This window comes from Oncorhynchus tshawytscha, unplaced genomic scaffold (assembly GCF_018296145.1).
Source record: "Oncorhynchus tshawytscha isolate Ot180627B unplaced genomic scaffold, Otsh_v2.0 Un_contig_5367_pilon_pilon, whole genome shotgun sequence".
Lineage (NCBI taxonomy): Eukaryota > Metazoa > Chordata > Actinopteri > Salmoniformes > Salmonidae > Oncorhynchus > Oncorhynchus tshawytscha.
The window spans coordinates 1-10640 of record NW_024608335.1 but is presented as its reverse complement, the minus strand read 5'-3'; the positions used below and the strand labels follow the sequence as shown (position 1 = coordinate 10640).

At 51.3% G+C, this 10640-nt stretch overlaps 1 pseudogene; it reads right to left on the bottom strand.

The window, feature by feature from the left end:
• Window positions 1–352: 352 nt before the first annotated feature.
• On the bottom strand, window positions 353–7884 carry LOC121838718 (annotated as a pseudogene).
• Between the last annotated feature and the right edge of the window lie 2756 nt (window positions 7885–10640).

The window sequence follows — 10640 nt, the reverse complement described above, 5'->3', positions numbered from 1 at the left end:
GGCTCAGTCTGGCTCAGAAACAGACATGGATGGGATATGACTAGAGTGGAGGAGGGGAAAGTGGGATGAGGTGACGACACGGTGGACACACCTGCAGGCTCTACAACAGAGAAGAGTCCAAGTCACAGGAGGAAGCAGGGTTGAAAGGTGCTAAAGAAAAAGAGCAGATAGGCGGCGAAGCTTTGGGCAGGAGGGTAGAGTGAAGGGCGGAGTGGGGTCAGAGTTCCAGCCCAGACTCTTCCACTGCTCTGGAGGGGCTGGAGTTGGACAGGGTCGGTGGTGAGGTTAGAGGTCAGGGTGTGGGGCGCGTGCATCGATCAATGGGACATCTGGTGGGGCTGCATCCCATATAGCACCCTGTTCCTTTTTTTGTAGTGCACTACCTTTGTCCACATCCTCTTTAGGTCCTGGTCATAAGCAGTGTACTGAATAGGGTGCCATTTGGGACGTACCCAGGGTCCGGGACTTCAGGCGCTCTCACTGCTCTCGGCGGGCTGCAGTGTGACCAGGTGGTCTGGCTTGCTGCCGCTGGCGTGACGCTCCCCACATCTGCAGGTAGAGCTTCTCCAGATCCATAGTGTACTGCTTGGTGTTGAACAGAGGGCTGCAGATACGCTGCTTCCCACACGGGACCGGATCATCTTCAGACTGGGGGGAGAACCGGGTCAGTTACAGCAATGGGGAGAACCGGGTCAGTTACAACAATGGTGAGAAGAGGGAGAGATGCTCAACCACAGAAGAGATGGAGAGACAGATGGAGTGTGAGAAAGGGGGACATGCTCAACCACAGAAGAGATGGAGAGACAGATGGAGTGTGAGAAGAGGGGACATGCTCAATCACAGAAGAGATGGAGAGACGGATGGAGTGTGAGAAGAGGGGAGATGCTCAACCACAGAAGAGATGGAGAGACAGATGGAGTGTGAGAAGAGGGGGACATGCTCAACCACAGAAGAGATGGAGAGACGGATGGAGTGTGAGAAAGAGGGGGACATGCTCAACAGAAGAGATGGAGAGACAGATGGAGTGTGAGAAGAGGGACATGCTCAACCACAGAAGAGATGGAGAGACAGATGGAGTGTGAGAAGGGGGGACATGCTCAACCACAGAAGAGATGGAGAGACAGATGGAGTGTGAGAAGAGGGGGAGATGCTCAACCACAGAAGAGATGGAGAGACGGATGGAGTGTGAGAAGAGGGGACATGCTCAACCACAGAAGAGATGGAGAGACAGATGGAGTGTGAGAAGAGGGGGAGATGCTCAACCACAGAAGAGATGGAGAGACAGATGGAGTGTGAGAAGAGGGGACATGCTCAACCACAGAAGAGATGGAGAGACGGATGGAGTGTGAGAAGAGGGGGACATGCTCAACCACAGAAGAGATGGAGAGACAGATGGAGTGTGAGAAGAGGGGACATGCTCAACCACAGAAGAGATGGAGAGACAGATGGAGTGTGAGAAGAGGGGGAGATTTAGAGAGCTAGCTGGAGTGTGTGTGTTGGTCAGAGGCTCTTACTATTCCATGTCACAGCCCAGTTTGACAGCCACGTCCTCATATTCCTGTCTGGTGTGGGCGATGAGCTCGGGACAGCCCAGACACTGTAGCTGAGAGGCTGCCACGCGCGACGCCAGGGTCTCACCTGTACGGGCACACGGCACCTTTAAACACAGACTTGTCGTTCACACACACCACTGCTATTACAACACACGGTACCGTGCATCCCAATTATCTCTCCTTTCTCCGTAGTTCCCTTCATGCATTAGAACTGGAAATGACTGGGACATAGAAACCCCCTCTAACCGAAGTCAACACGTTCTAATTTATGGTGAGTAGTGAACACTTCAGGAGGAAGCGTCTCTGCTATCATACCGTCTCACCTGGCATGGTAACCATGGGTGTCCCTGCCCAGAGGGCGTCCATGCCGTGGTGTGTCCGTTACAGAGGGCGTGTCAGACACACGTCGGCCAGCTGGCCCCGTCTCACGTGTTCCTCCTTGGGCGCCACGGGAGAGATGATGCGGGAGCCGGGCAGGCCGAAGTTCTGGGCGTACTGCTGGATGTTGGGCTCGCCCACCGCAGAAACGCAGCAACCACAGAATACTGTTGGGAACACGCTTCAGGATCTACAGGAAGACCGGAGACGAGGTCAGTAAGAGGTGCTGTGTGTCTGAAGCGGAATTTAAATGGCACTACTGTTGACCATTGGGAACTAGAAGCACAAGCATTTTCGCTACACTCTAAGCATAAGATCTGCTAACCATGTGTATGTGACAAATAAAATTTGATTTGATTTGATTTTGATTTGAGCCCTATATAGTGCACTACTTTTGACCAGAGCCCCTATATATAGTGCTACTGTTGACCAGAGCTATATATAGTGCTACTGTTGACCAGAGCCCTATAGTACACTACTATTGACAGAGCCCCTATATAGTGCACTACTGTTGACCAGAGCCCTATATATAATTGCACTACTGTTGACCAGAGCCCTTATATATAGTGCACTACTGTTGACCAGAGCCTCTATATAGTGCACTACTGTTGACCAGAGCCCCTATATATAATGCACTACTGTTGACCAGGGCCCTATATAGTACTACTGTTGACCAGGAGGTATAGGGCCTGGGTCAAGCTAAAATGCCCCGTCACAAAGGAACCAGGGTGCCCTTTCAGACACCCTGAGTCAGGAAACGGGGTATTCCTGAAGAACATGAGCATCTCAGACAACAGGATCATGGAGAAAGGGTTTCTAGCATGATGCTTACATTGGCCCACATCTGCAGGGTGGGAGGAATTCGATCTTGTAGAGCTGGTTGAAGTTGCAGTAGACGATGGAGTCTTCAGGCAGGCCGTACTGGGCCGGGTTGTCACCACGATGGTACGAGCACCTCTTCTCCTGTTGCCGCCTTGTTGTTGAGCTGAGATGGAAAGAGGTTATGATGGAGAGATTTATTATGAGCAGAGAGATAGACGGGGGCAGAGGAGAGGCCAGTGCATAGTGACCGTGTTAACCTTACACCTGTTCTGCCCCTGTTCACTACCCAGTACTGGAACCGCTTTCCTAGGGTCAAATCCCCAAAGACCCAAAAGTAGACATGCAAGTGACCCAATGTCTTTATCCAGTACTGGCCAGTCTTTGTGCCATACCTGGAGGGATACAGACCCTGATACTACAACCTCCTCCCTGGAGAGTATCTGAACACACACAGTATACATGAGATGTAACACTACAGACCTCGTCATGTCACATGGCTGGGATCAAAGGTCAACCACACAGGGACCTCACTGCTTCCTCCTTCCAGCAAAATAACAGCCTGGTGCTCATTCTTATCCATTTCCTGTGTGTGCGCCTCCCTCCAGTACCTGTGTGTGTGTGTGTCTCCCTCCAATACCTGTGTGTGGTGTGTGTGTGTGTGTCTCCCTCAGTACCTGTGTGTGGTGTGTGTGTTTTCTCCCTCAGTACCTGTGTGTGTGTGTGTGTTTCTCCCTCCAGTACCTGTGTGTGTGTGTGTGTGTTTCTCCCTCCAGTACCTGTGTGTGTGTGTGTGTGTTTCTCCCTCCAGTACCTGTGTGTGTGTGTGTGTGTTTCTCCCTCCAGTACCTGTGTGTGTGTGTGTGTGTTTCTCCCTCAGTACCTGTGTGTGTGTGTGTGTTTCTCCTCCAGTACCTGTGTGTGTGTGTGTGTGTTTCTCCCTCAGTACCTGTGTGTGTGTGTGTGTGTTTCTCCTCCAGTACCTGTGTGTGTGTGTGTGTGTTTCTCCCTCAGTACCTGTGTGTGTGTGTGTGTGTGTGTGTGTGTGTGTGTGTCTCCCTCCAGTACCTGTGTGTGTGTGTGTGTGTTCTCCCTCCTGTACCTGTGTGTGTGTGTGTGTGTGTGTGTGTGTGTCTCCCTCCAGTACCTGTGTGTGTGTGTGTGTGTCTCCCTCCAGTACCTGTGTGTGTGTGTGTGTCCCTCCAGTACCTGTGTGTGTGTGTGTGTGTGTGTGTCTCCCTCCAGTACCTGTGTGTGTGTGTGTGTGTCTCCCTCCAGTACCTGTGTGTGTGTGTGTGTGTGTGTGTGTGTCTCCCTCCAGTACCTGTGTGTGTGTGTGTGTGTGTGTGTGTGTGTGTCTCCCTCCAGTACCTGTGTGTGTGTGTGTGTGTGTGTGTGTCTCCCTCCAGTACCTGTGTGTGTGTGTGTGTGTGTCTCCCTCCAGTACCTGTGTGTGTGTGTGTGTGTGTGTCTCCCTCAGTACCTGTGTGTGTGTGTGTGTGTGTGTGTGTCTCCCTCCAGTACCTGTGTGTGTGTGTGTGTGTGTGTGTGTCTCCCTCCAGTACCTGTGTGTGTGTGTGTGTGTGTGTGTCTCCCTCCAGTACCTGTGTGTGTGTGTGTGTGTGTGTGTGTGTGTGTGTGTCTCCCTCCAGTACCTGTGTGTTGTGTGTGTGTGTGTGTGTGTGTGTGTCTCCCTCCAGTACCTGTGTGTGTGTGTGTGTGTGTCTCCCTCCAGTACCTGTGTGTGTGTGTGTGTGTGTGTGTCTCCCTCCAGTACCTGTGTGTGTGTGTGTGTGTGTGTGTGTCTCCTCAGTACCTGTGTGTGTGTGTGTGTGTGTCTCCCTCCCTGTGTGTGTGTGTGTGTGTGTGTCTCCTCAGTACCTGTGTGTGTGTGTGTGTGTGTGTCCCCTCCAGTACCTGTGTGTGTGTGTGTGTGTGTCTCCCTCAGTACCTGTGTGTGTGTGTGTGTGTGTGTGTGTCTCCCTCCAGTACCTGTGTGTGTGTGTGTGTGTGTGTGTCTCCCTCCAGTACCTGTGTGTGTGTGTGTGTGTGTGTGTCTCCCTCAGTGTGTGTGTGTGTGTGTGTGTGTCTCCCTCCAGTACCTGTGTGTGTGTGTGTGTGTGTGTGTGTGTGTGTCTCCCTCCAGTACCTGTGTGTGTGTGTGTCTCCCTCCAGTACCTGTGTGTGTGTGTGTGTGTGTGTCTCCCTCCAGTACCTGTGTGTGTGTGTGTGTCCAGTACCTGTGTGTGTGTGTGTGTGTGTGTGTGTGTCTCCCTCCAGTACCTGTGTGTGTGTGTGTGTGTCAGTACCTGTGTGTGTGTGTGTGTGTCTCCCTCAGTACCTGTGTGTGTGTGTGTGTGTGTGTCTCCCTCCAGTACCTGTGTGTGTGTGTGTGTCCCCCCCTCCAGTACCTGTGTGTGTGTGTGTCCTGTGTGTGTGTGTGTGTGTCTCTCCAGTACCTGTGTGTGTGTGTGTCCCTCCAGTACCTGTGTGTGTGTGTGTGTGTGTGTGTGTCCCCTCCCTCCAGTACCTGTGTGTGTGTGTCCAGTCCCCCCCCTCCAGTACCTGTGTGGTGGCCAGTCCCCCTCCCTCCAGTACCTGTGTGGTGGCCAGTGTGTGTGTCCCTCCAGTACCTGTGTGTGTGGCCAGTCCCCCTCCCTCCAGTACCTGTGTGGTGGCCAGTCCCCCTCCCTCCAGTACCTGTGTGGTGGCCAGTCCCCCCTCCCTCCAGTACCTGTGTGGTGGCCAGTCCCCCTCCCTCTCAGTACCTGTGTGGTGTCCCCTCCCTCCAGTCCCCCTCCCTCCAGTACCTGTGTGGTGGCCAGTCCCCCTCCCTCCAGTACCTGTGTGGTGGCCAGTCCCCCTCCCTCCAGTACCTGTGTGGTGGCCAGTCCCCCTCCCCCTCCAGTACCTGTGTGGTGGTGTGTCCCCCCAGTCCCTCCAGTACCTGTGTGGTGGCCAGTCCCCCTCCCTCCAGTACCTGTGTGGTGGCCAGTCCCCCCTCCCTCCAGTACCTGTGTGTGGTGGCCAGTCCCCCTCCCTCCAGTACCTGTGTGGTGGCCAGTCCCCCTCCCTCCAGTACCTGTGTGGTGGCCAGTCCCCTCCCTCCAGTACCTGTGTGGTGGCCAGTCCCCCTCCCTCCAGTACCTGTGTGGTGGCCAGTCCCCTCCCTCCAGTACCTGTGTGGTGGCCAGTCCCCTCCCTCCAGTACCTGTGTGTGTGGTGGCCAGTCCCCCTCCCTCCAGTACCTGTGTGGTGGCCAGTCCCCCTCCCTCCAGTACCTGTGTGGTGGCCAGTCCCCCCTCCCCTCCAGTAGTACCTGTGTGGTGGCCAGTCCCCCTCCCTCCAGTACCTGTGTGGTGGCCAGTCCCCCTCCCTCCAGTACCTGTGTGGTGGCCAGTCCCCTCCCTCCAGTACCTGTGTGGTGGCCAGTCCCCTCCCTCCAGTACCTGTGTGGTGGCCAGTCCCCCTCCCTCCAGTACCTGTGTGGTGGCCAGTCCCCCTCCCTCCAGTACCTGTGTGGTGGCCAGTCCCCCTCCCTCCAGTACCTGTGTGGTGGCCAGTCCCCCTCCCTCCAGTACCTGTGTGGTGGCCAGTCCCCTCCCTCCAGTCCCTCCAGTACCTGTGTGGTGGCCAGTCCCTCCCCCTCCAGTACCTGTGTGGTGGCCAGTCCCCCCCTCCCTCCAGTACCTGTGTGGTGGCCAGTCCGTTGCTGACAGTGAACCCGTTGATGGTGACCTGAATCTGTCCCTGGTTGATCATGTTGATGATGGCCTCAGCTGCTGTGTTCATGGGGATGACGGGCATGGACAGAGCCCCGTTGGTTTCTGCTGCGCCACTCTCCTCAATGGAACACTTCATCTGGACAGGAAGGAAGGAAGGAGTCAGTGATCTACAAAGCATTTGCATCATACTTTCTGGAGGATAAGGGCAGGTCTTCACTGTTCAAATTTAAACAGACACTGACTATGAAATGACATTTGGACTACGAACTACCTTTCCAATAGTTCATAGTCCAATGGTAATATGTTCACAGACATTCCCTATGTCATTGTCTCACCTTGACGTCAGACAGGCTTGTTCAGAAGGGTTAGGGCTATTCACCATGTCACCTTGACGTCAGACAGGCTTGTTCAGGAAGGGTTAGGGCTATTCACCATGTCACCTTGACGTCAGACAGGCTTGTTCAGGGAAGGGTTCAGGGGGCTATTCACTATGTCATGTCACCTTGTTTTGACGTCAGACAGGCTTGTTCAGGAAGGGTTAGGGCTATTCACTATGTCACCTTGACGTCCAGACAAGCTTGTTCAGGAAGGGTTAGGGCTATTCACCATGTCACCTTGACGTCGACAGGCTTGTTCAGGAAGGGTTAGGGCTATTCACCATGTCACCTTGACGCCAGACAGGCTTGTTCAGGAAGGGTTAGGGCTATTCACCATGTCACCTCACCTGACGTCAGACAGGCTTGTTCAGGAAGGGTTAGGGCTATTCACTATGTCACCTTGACGTCAGACAAGCTTGTTCAGGACGGGTTAGGGCTAATCACTATGTCACAGTCTCACTTGACGTCAGGCAGGCTGTCCAGGAAGGGTTAGGGCTATTCACTATGTCACCTTGACGTCAGACAGGCTTGTTCAGGCTGGGTTAGGGCTATTCACTATGTCACCTTGACGTCAGACAGGCTTGTTCAGGAAGGGTTAGGGCTATTCACTATGTCACCTTGACGTCCAGACAGGCTTGTTCAGGAAGGGTTAGGGCTATTCATGTCACCTGTCACCTTGTTCAGGACGGGTTAGGCTAATCACATGACCTTGACGTCAGACAGGCTTGTTCAGGAAGGGTTAGGGCTATTCACTATGTCACCTTGACGTCAGACAGGCTTGTTCAGGAAGGGTTAGGGCTATGTCACCATGTCACCTTGACGTCAGACAGGCTGTTCAGGAAGGGTTAGGGCTATTCACCATGTCACCGTCTCACCTTGACCACCTTAACGTCAGGCAGGCTGTCCAGGAAGGGTTAGGCTATTCACCATGTGACCTTGACCACCTTAACGTCCAGAAGGCCTGACCATTCAGAACGATGCGGTTGTCAAAGATGTGGCCGTTAGACTTGAAGTCAATCACCGCCTTTTTTTCTGTTGAAGAAAATCAAAAGAATACTGGAGGTGAACTGCATGTGAAATCAGGGTTGAAGACCTAAGAGCATTATTTTCCATTCATCAAAGCACACCCTTTTCCTTTCAGATGACAGTTTATCTTTATGTGAGCTTTCCATAAGAAGGGGGGAAACCCATTGAGACCAGGGTCTCATTTTCAAGGGTGCCCTGGGAATAATAATTACCGCCATAGCACACAAGGGAGCATTGACAACGCAAGAAAAGCCCATTGGGCCTCCATCACCGGAATGCTAACAAAATTAGCACAAACTAATAGCGAAGTCACATAGCCATTGTTAGCTGAACGAAAACGAACAAACGTTTTGCACAGGCAAATCCAGATCAAAGTTACACAAGCAGAGCTAGTAGCTACCGAATGCCATTGTCAGTGAGTGTGGACATTTACACGCTTAAACGAATGAGAGAAATTGTGCAAATGAACAAAGTTGTGATACATGCTTTTTTCAGAAGGAAGAACAGCATGTTCACCTGAAGCAGAGGGGAGAAGAAAACACTATTAGGAAGCACAAGGGGAGGGGAAAATGGCAGCTGTACAGATAACCCATCCAGAGCTCACTAGACATCTGGCTGAAAGCCAGAAGATATCTGATGTCAAACATTTAGTCGTAAAATCTAATTTTATTGGTCACATATTTAGCAGATGTCATTGCAGGTGTAGCTAAATGCTTGTGTTCCAAGCTCCAACAGTGCAGTAGTATCTAAAAAAATTAACTCAAATCTAAAAGTACAATAATGGAATTAAGAAATGTATAAATATTAGATTGAGCAATGTCAGAGTGGCATTGACTAAAATAGAATACAGTATATTTTTTAAGCGACCAGTGATTCCATGTATATGGGGCAGCAGCCTCAAATGTGCAGGGTTGCAAACCAGGTAGAAGCTGGCTAATGATGGCTGTTTAACAGTCCGATTGCCTTGAGAGTGAAAAACAGCTTCTGTCTCACGATCCCAGCTTTGATGCACCTGTACCGACCTCGCCTTCTGGATAATAGTGGGGTGAACAGGCTGTGGCTCAGGTGGTTGATGTCCTCGATGATCTTTAAGGCCTTTATGGCATCGTGCTGTAGGTGTCCAGAGGAGGCGGAACTGGCATTTTTGGGGCGGTGACAGGTGCCATACCAGGCAGTGATACAGCCCGACAGGATGCTCTCTGTTGTGCATCTATAAATGTTTCTGAGGGTTTTAGGTGACAAGCCAAATTTCTTCAGCCTCCTGAGCATTCCAGATCGTCAGCGAAGAACTTGAAGCTTTTCACCGCTCCACTGCGGCCCCATTAATGTGGATAGGGCGTGCTCCCTCTGCTGTTTCCTGAAGTCCACGATCATCTCCTTTGTTTTGTTGACGTTGAGGAGGTTATTTTCCTGGCACCACTCTGCCCGGGCCCTCGTCCTCTCCCGGGAGACTGTCGTCATTGCTGTAGTGAGGCTTACTGCTTTTGCGTCGATCTTCAACCACACCTCCGAGTTGGGAGCGTGCGTGGTCACGCAGTCATGGATGTCCAGGGAGGGCTGAGCACACACCCTTGTGGGCCCCTGTGTTGAAGATCAATGAAGATGTTTGTTTCCTACCTTCACCACCTGGGGCAGCCTTTCCATCAGAAGTCCAGGGTGGGGTTCAGACCCAGGGCCCCAAGCTAATGATGAGCTTGGGAGGGTACTATGGTGCCGAATGCTGAGCTATAGTCAATAAACAGCATTCTTACATAGGAATTCCTCTTGTCCAGATGGGATAGGCAGTGTGCAGTGTGATGGCAATTGCATCGCCTGTGGATCTATTGGGCCTGTTCCTAGGCCGTCATTGAAAATAAGAATTTGCTCTTAACTGACTTGCCTAGTTAAATAAAAGGTTAAAAATATATATATATAGATATACATACATACACACACACACACATACGAGAGAAAAAACCAAGATGCAAAATTCAATTCCTTCCTAGAGGGATACTCACGACCAAACTATCAGAGACCCACCAAGAGCTCAACTCCCCTTTCACTCCTGAGATCCTCAAGCAATTATCTCCATACTAACAAGTCCCCAGGCCCAGATGGATTTCCCCAGAGAGTTCTACAAAGCTTTTATCAGTTTAGCAAGATTCTTTTTTTTTTGGTAAAAACACAGAGTTCCATTACAAAGCACATGTTAAAACTGAGCTCTCCCAGACTATGTTCACAGCTCCTCATTACAGCGTTGCTATAAAAGACAAGGACCCTCTATCCTCTGCACGTTCTTCCGCCCATTCTGACTATAAAATAATCTACCAAATTGCTCGGCAAAAGACGAAAACACTTCCTCCCAAAGTAATAAAAGCGGATCAAACTAGATTTATTAGAGACATATACTCTTCATTCACCATATTTTTTATATTATAGATAAAGTAAAACACACAGAAGACCACTGTCGTCACTGGATGTTGAGAGAAGTGTTTGACAGGACAGAGTGGAACTTTGTTCTCAGTCTTAGAAAAGTTCAATATGGGCACAAACTTGATTAAATGTATTAAGTCCTTACATTCTCATCCAAATGCCATGGTGACTACTAACGGTCTGAATTCTGATAGATTCCCTTGGGACGTGGCACAAGCAAGGATGCTCACTGTCGCCCCTGCTCTGTTGTTGATAAGGCACAATCCAAGTATTATGGGTGTTTCTGCAGGCGGCCTTCAGCACAAGATTTCGCTCTACGCGGATGATGTCTTGCTCTACATACCCAACCC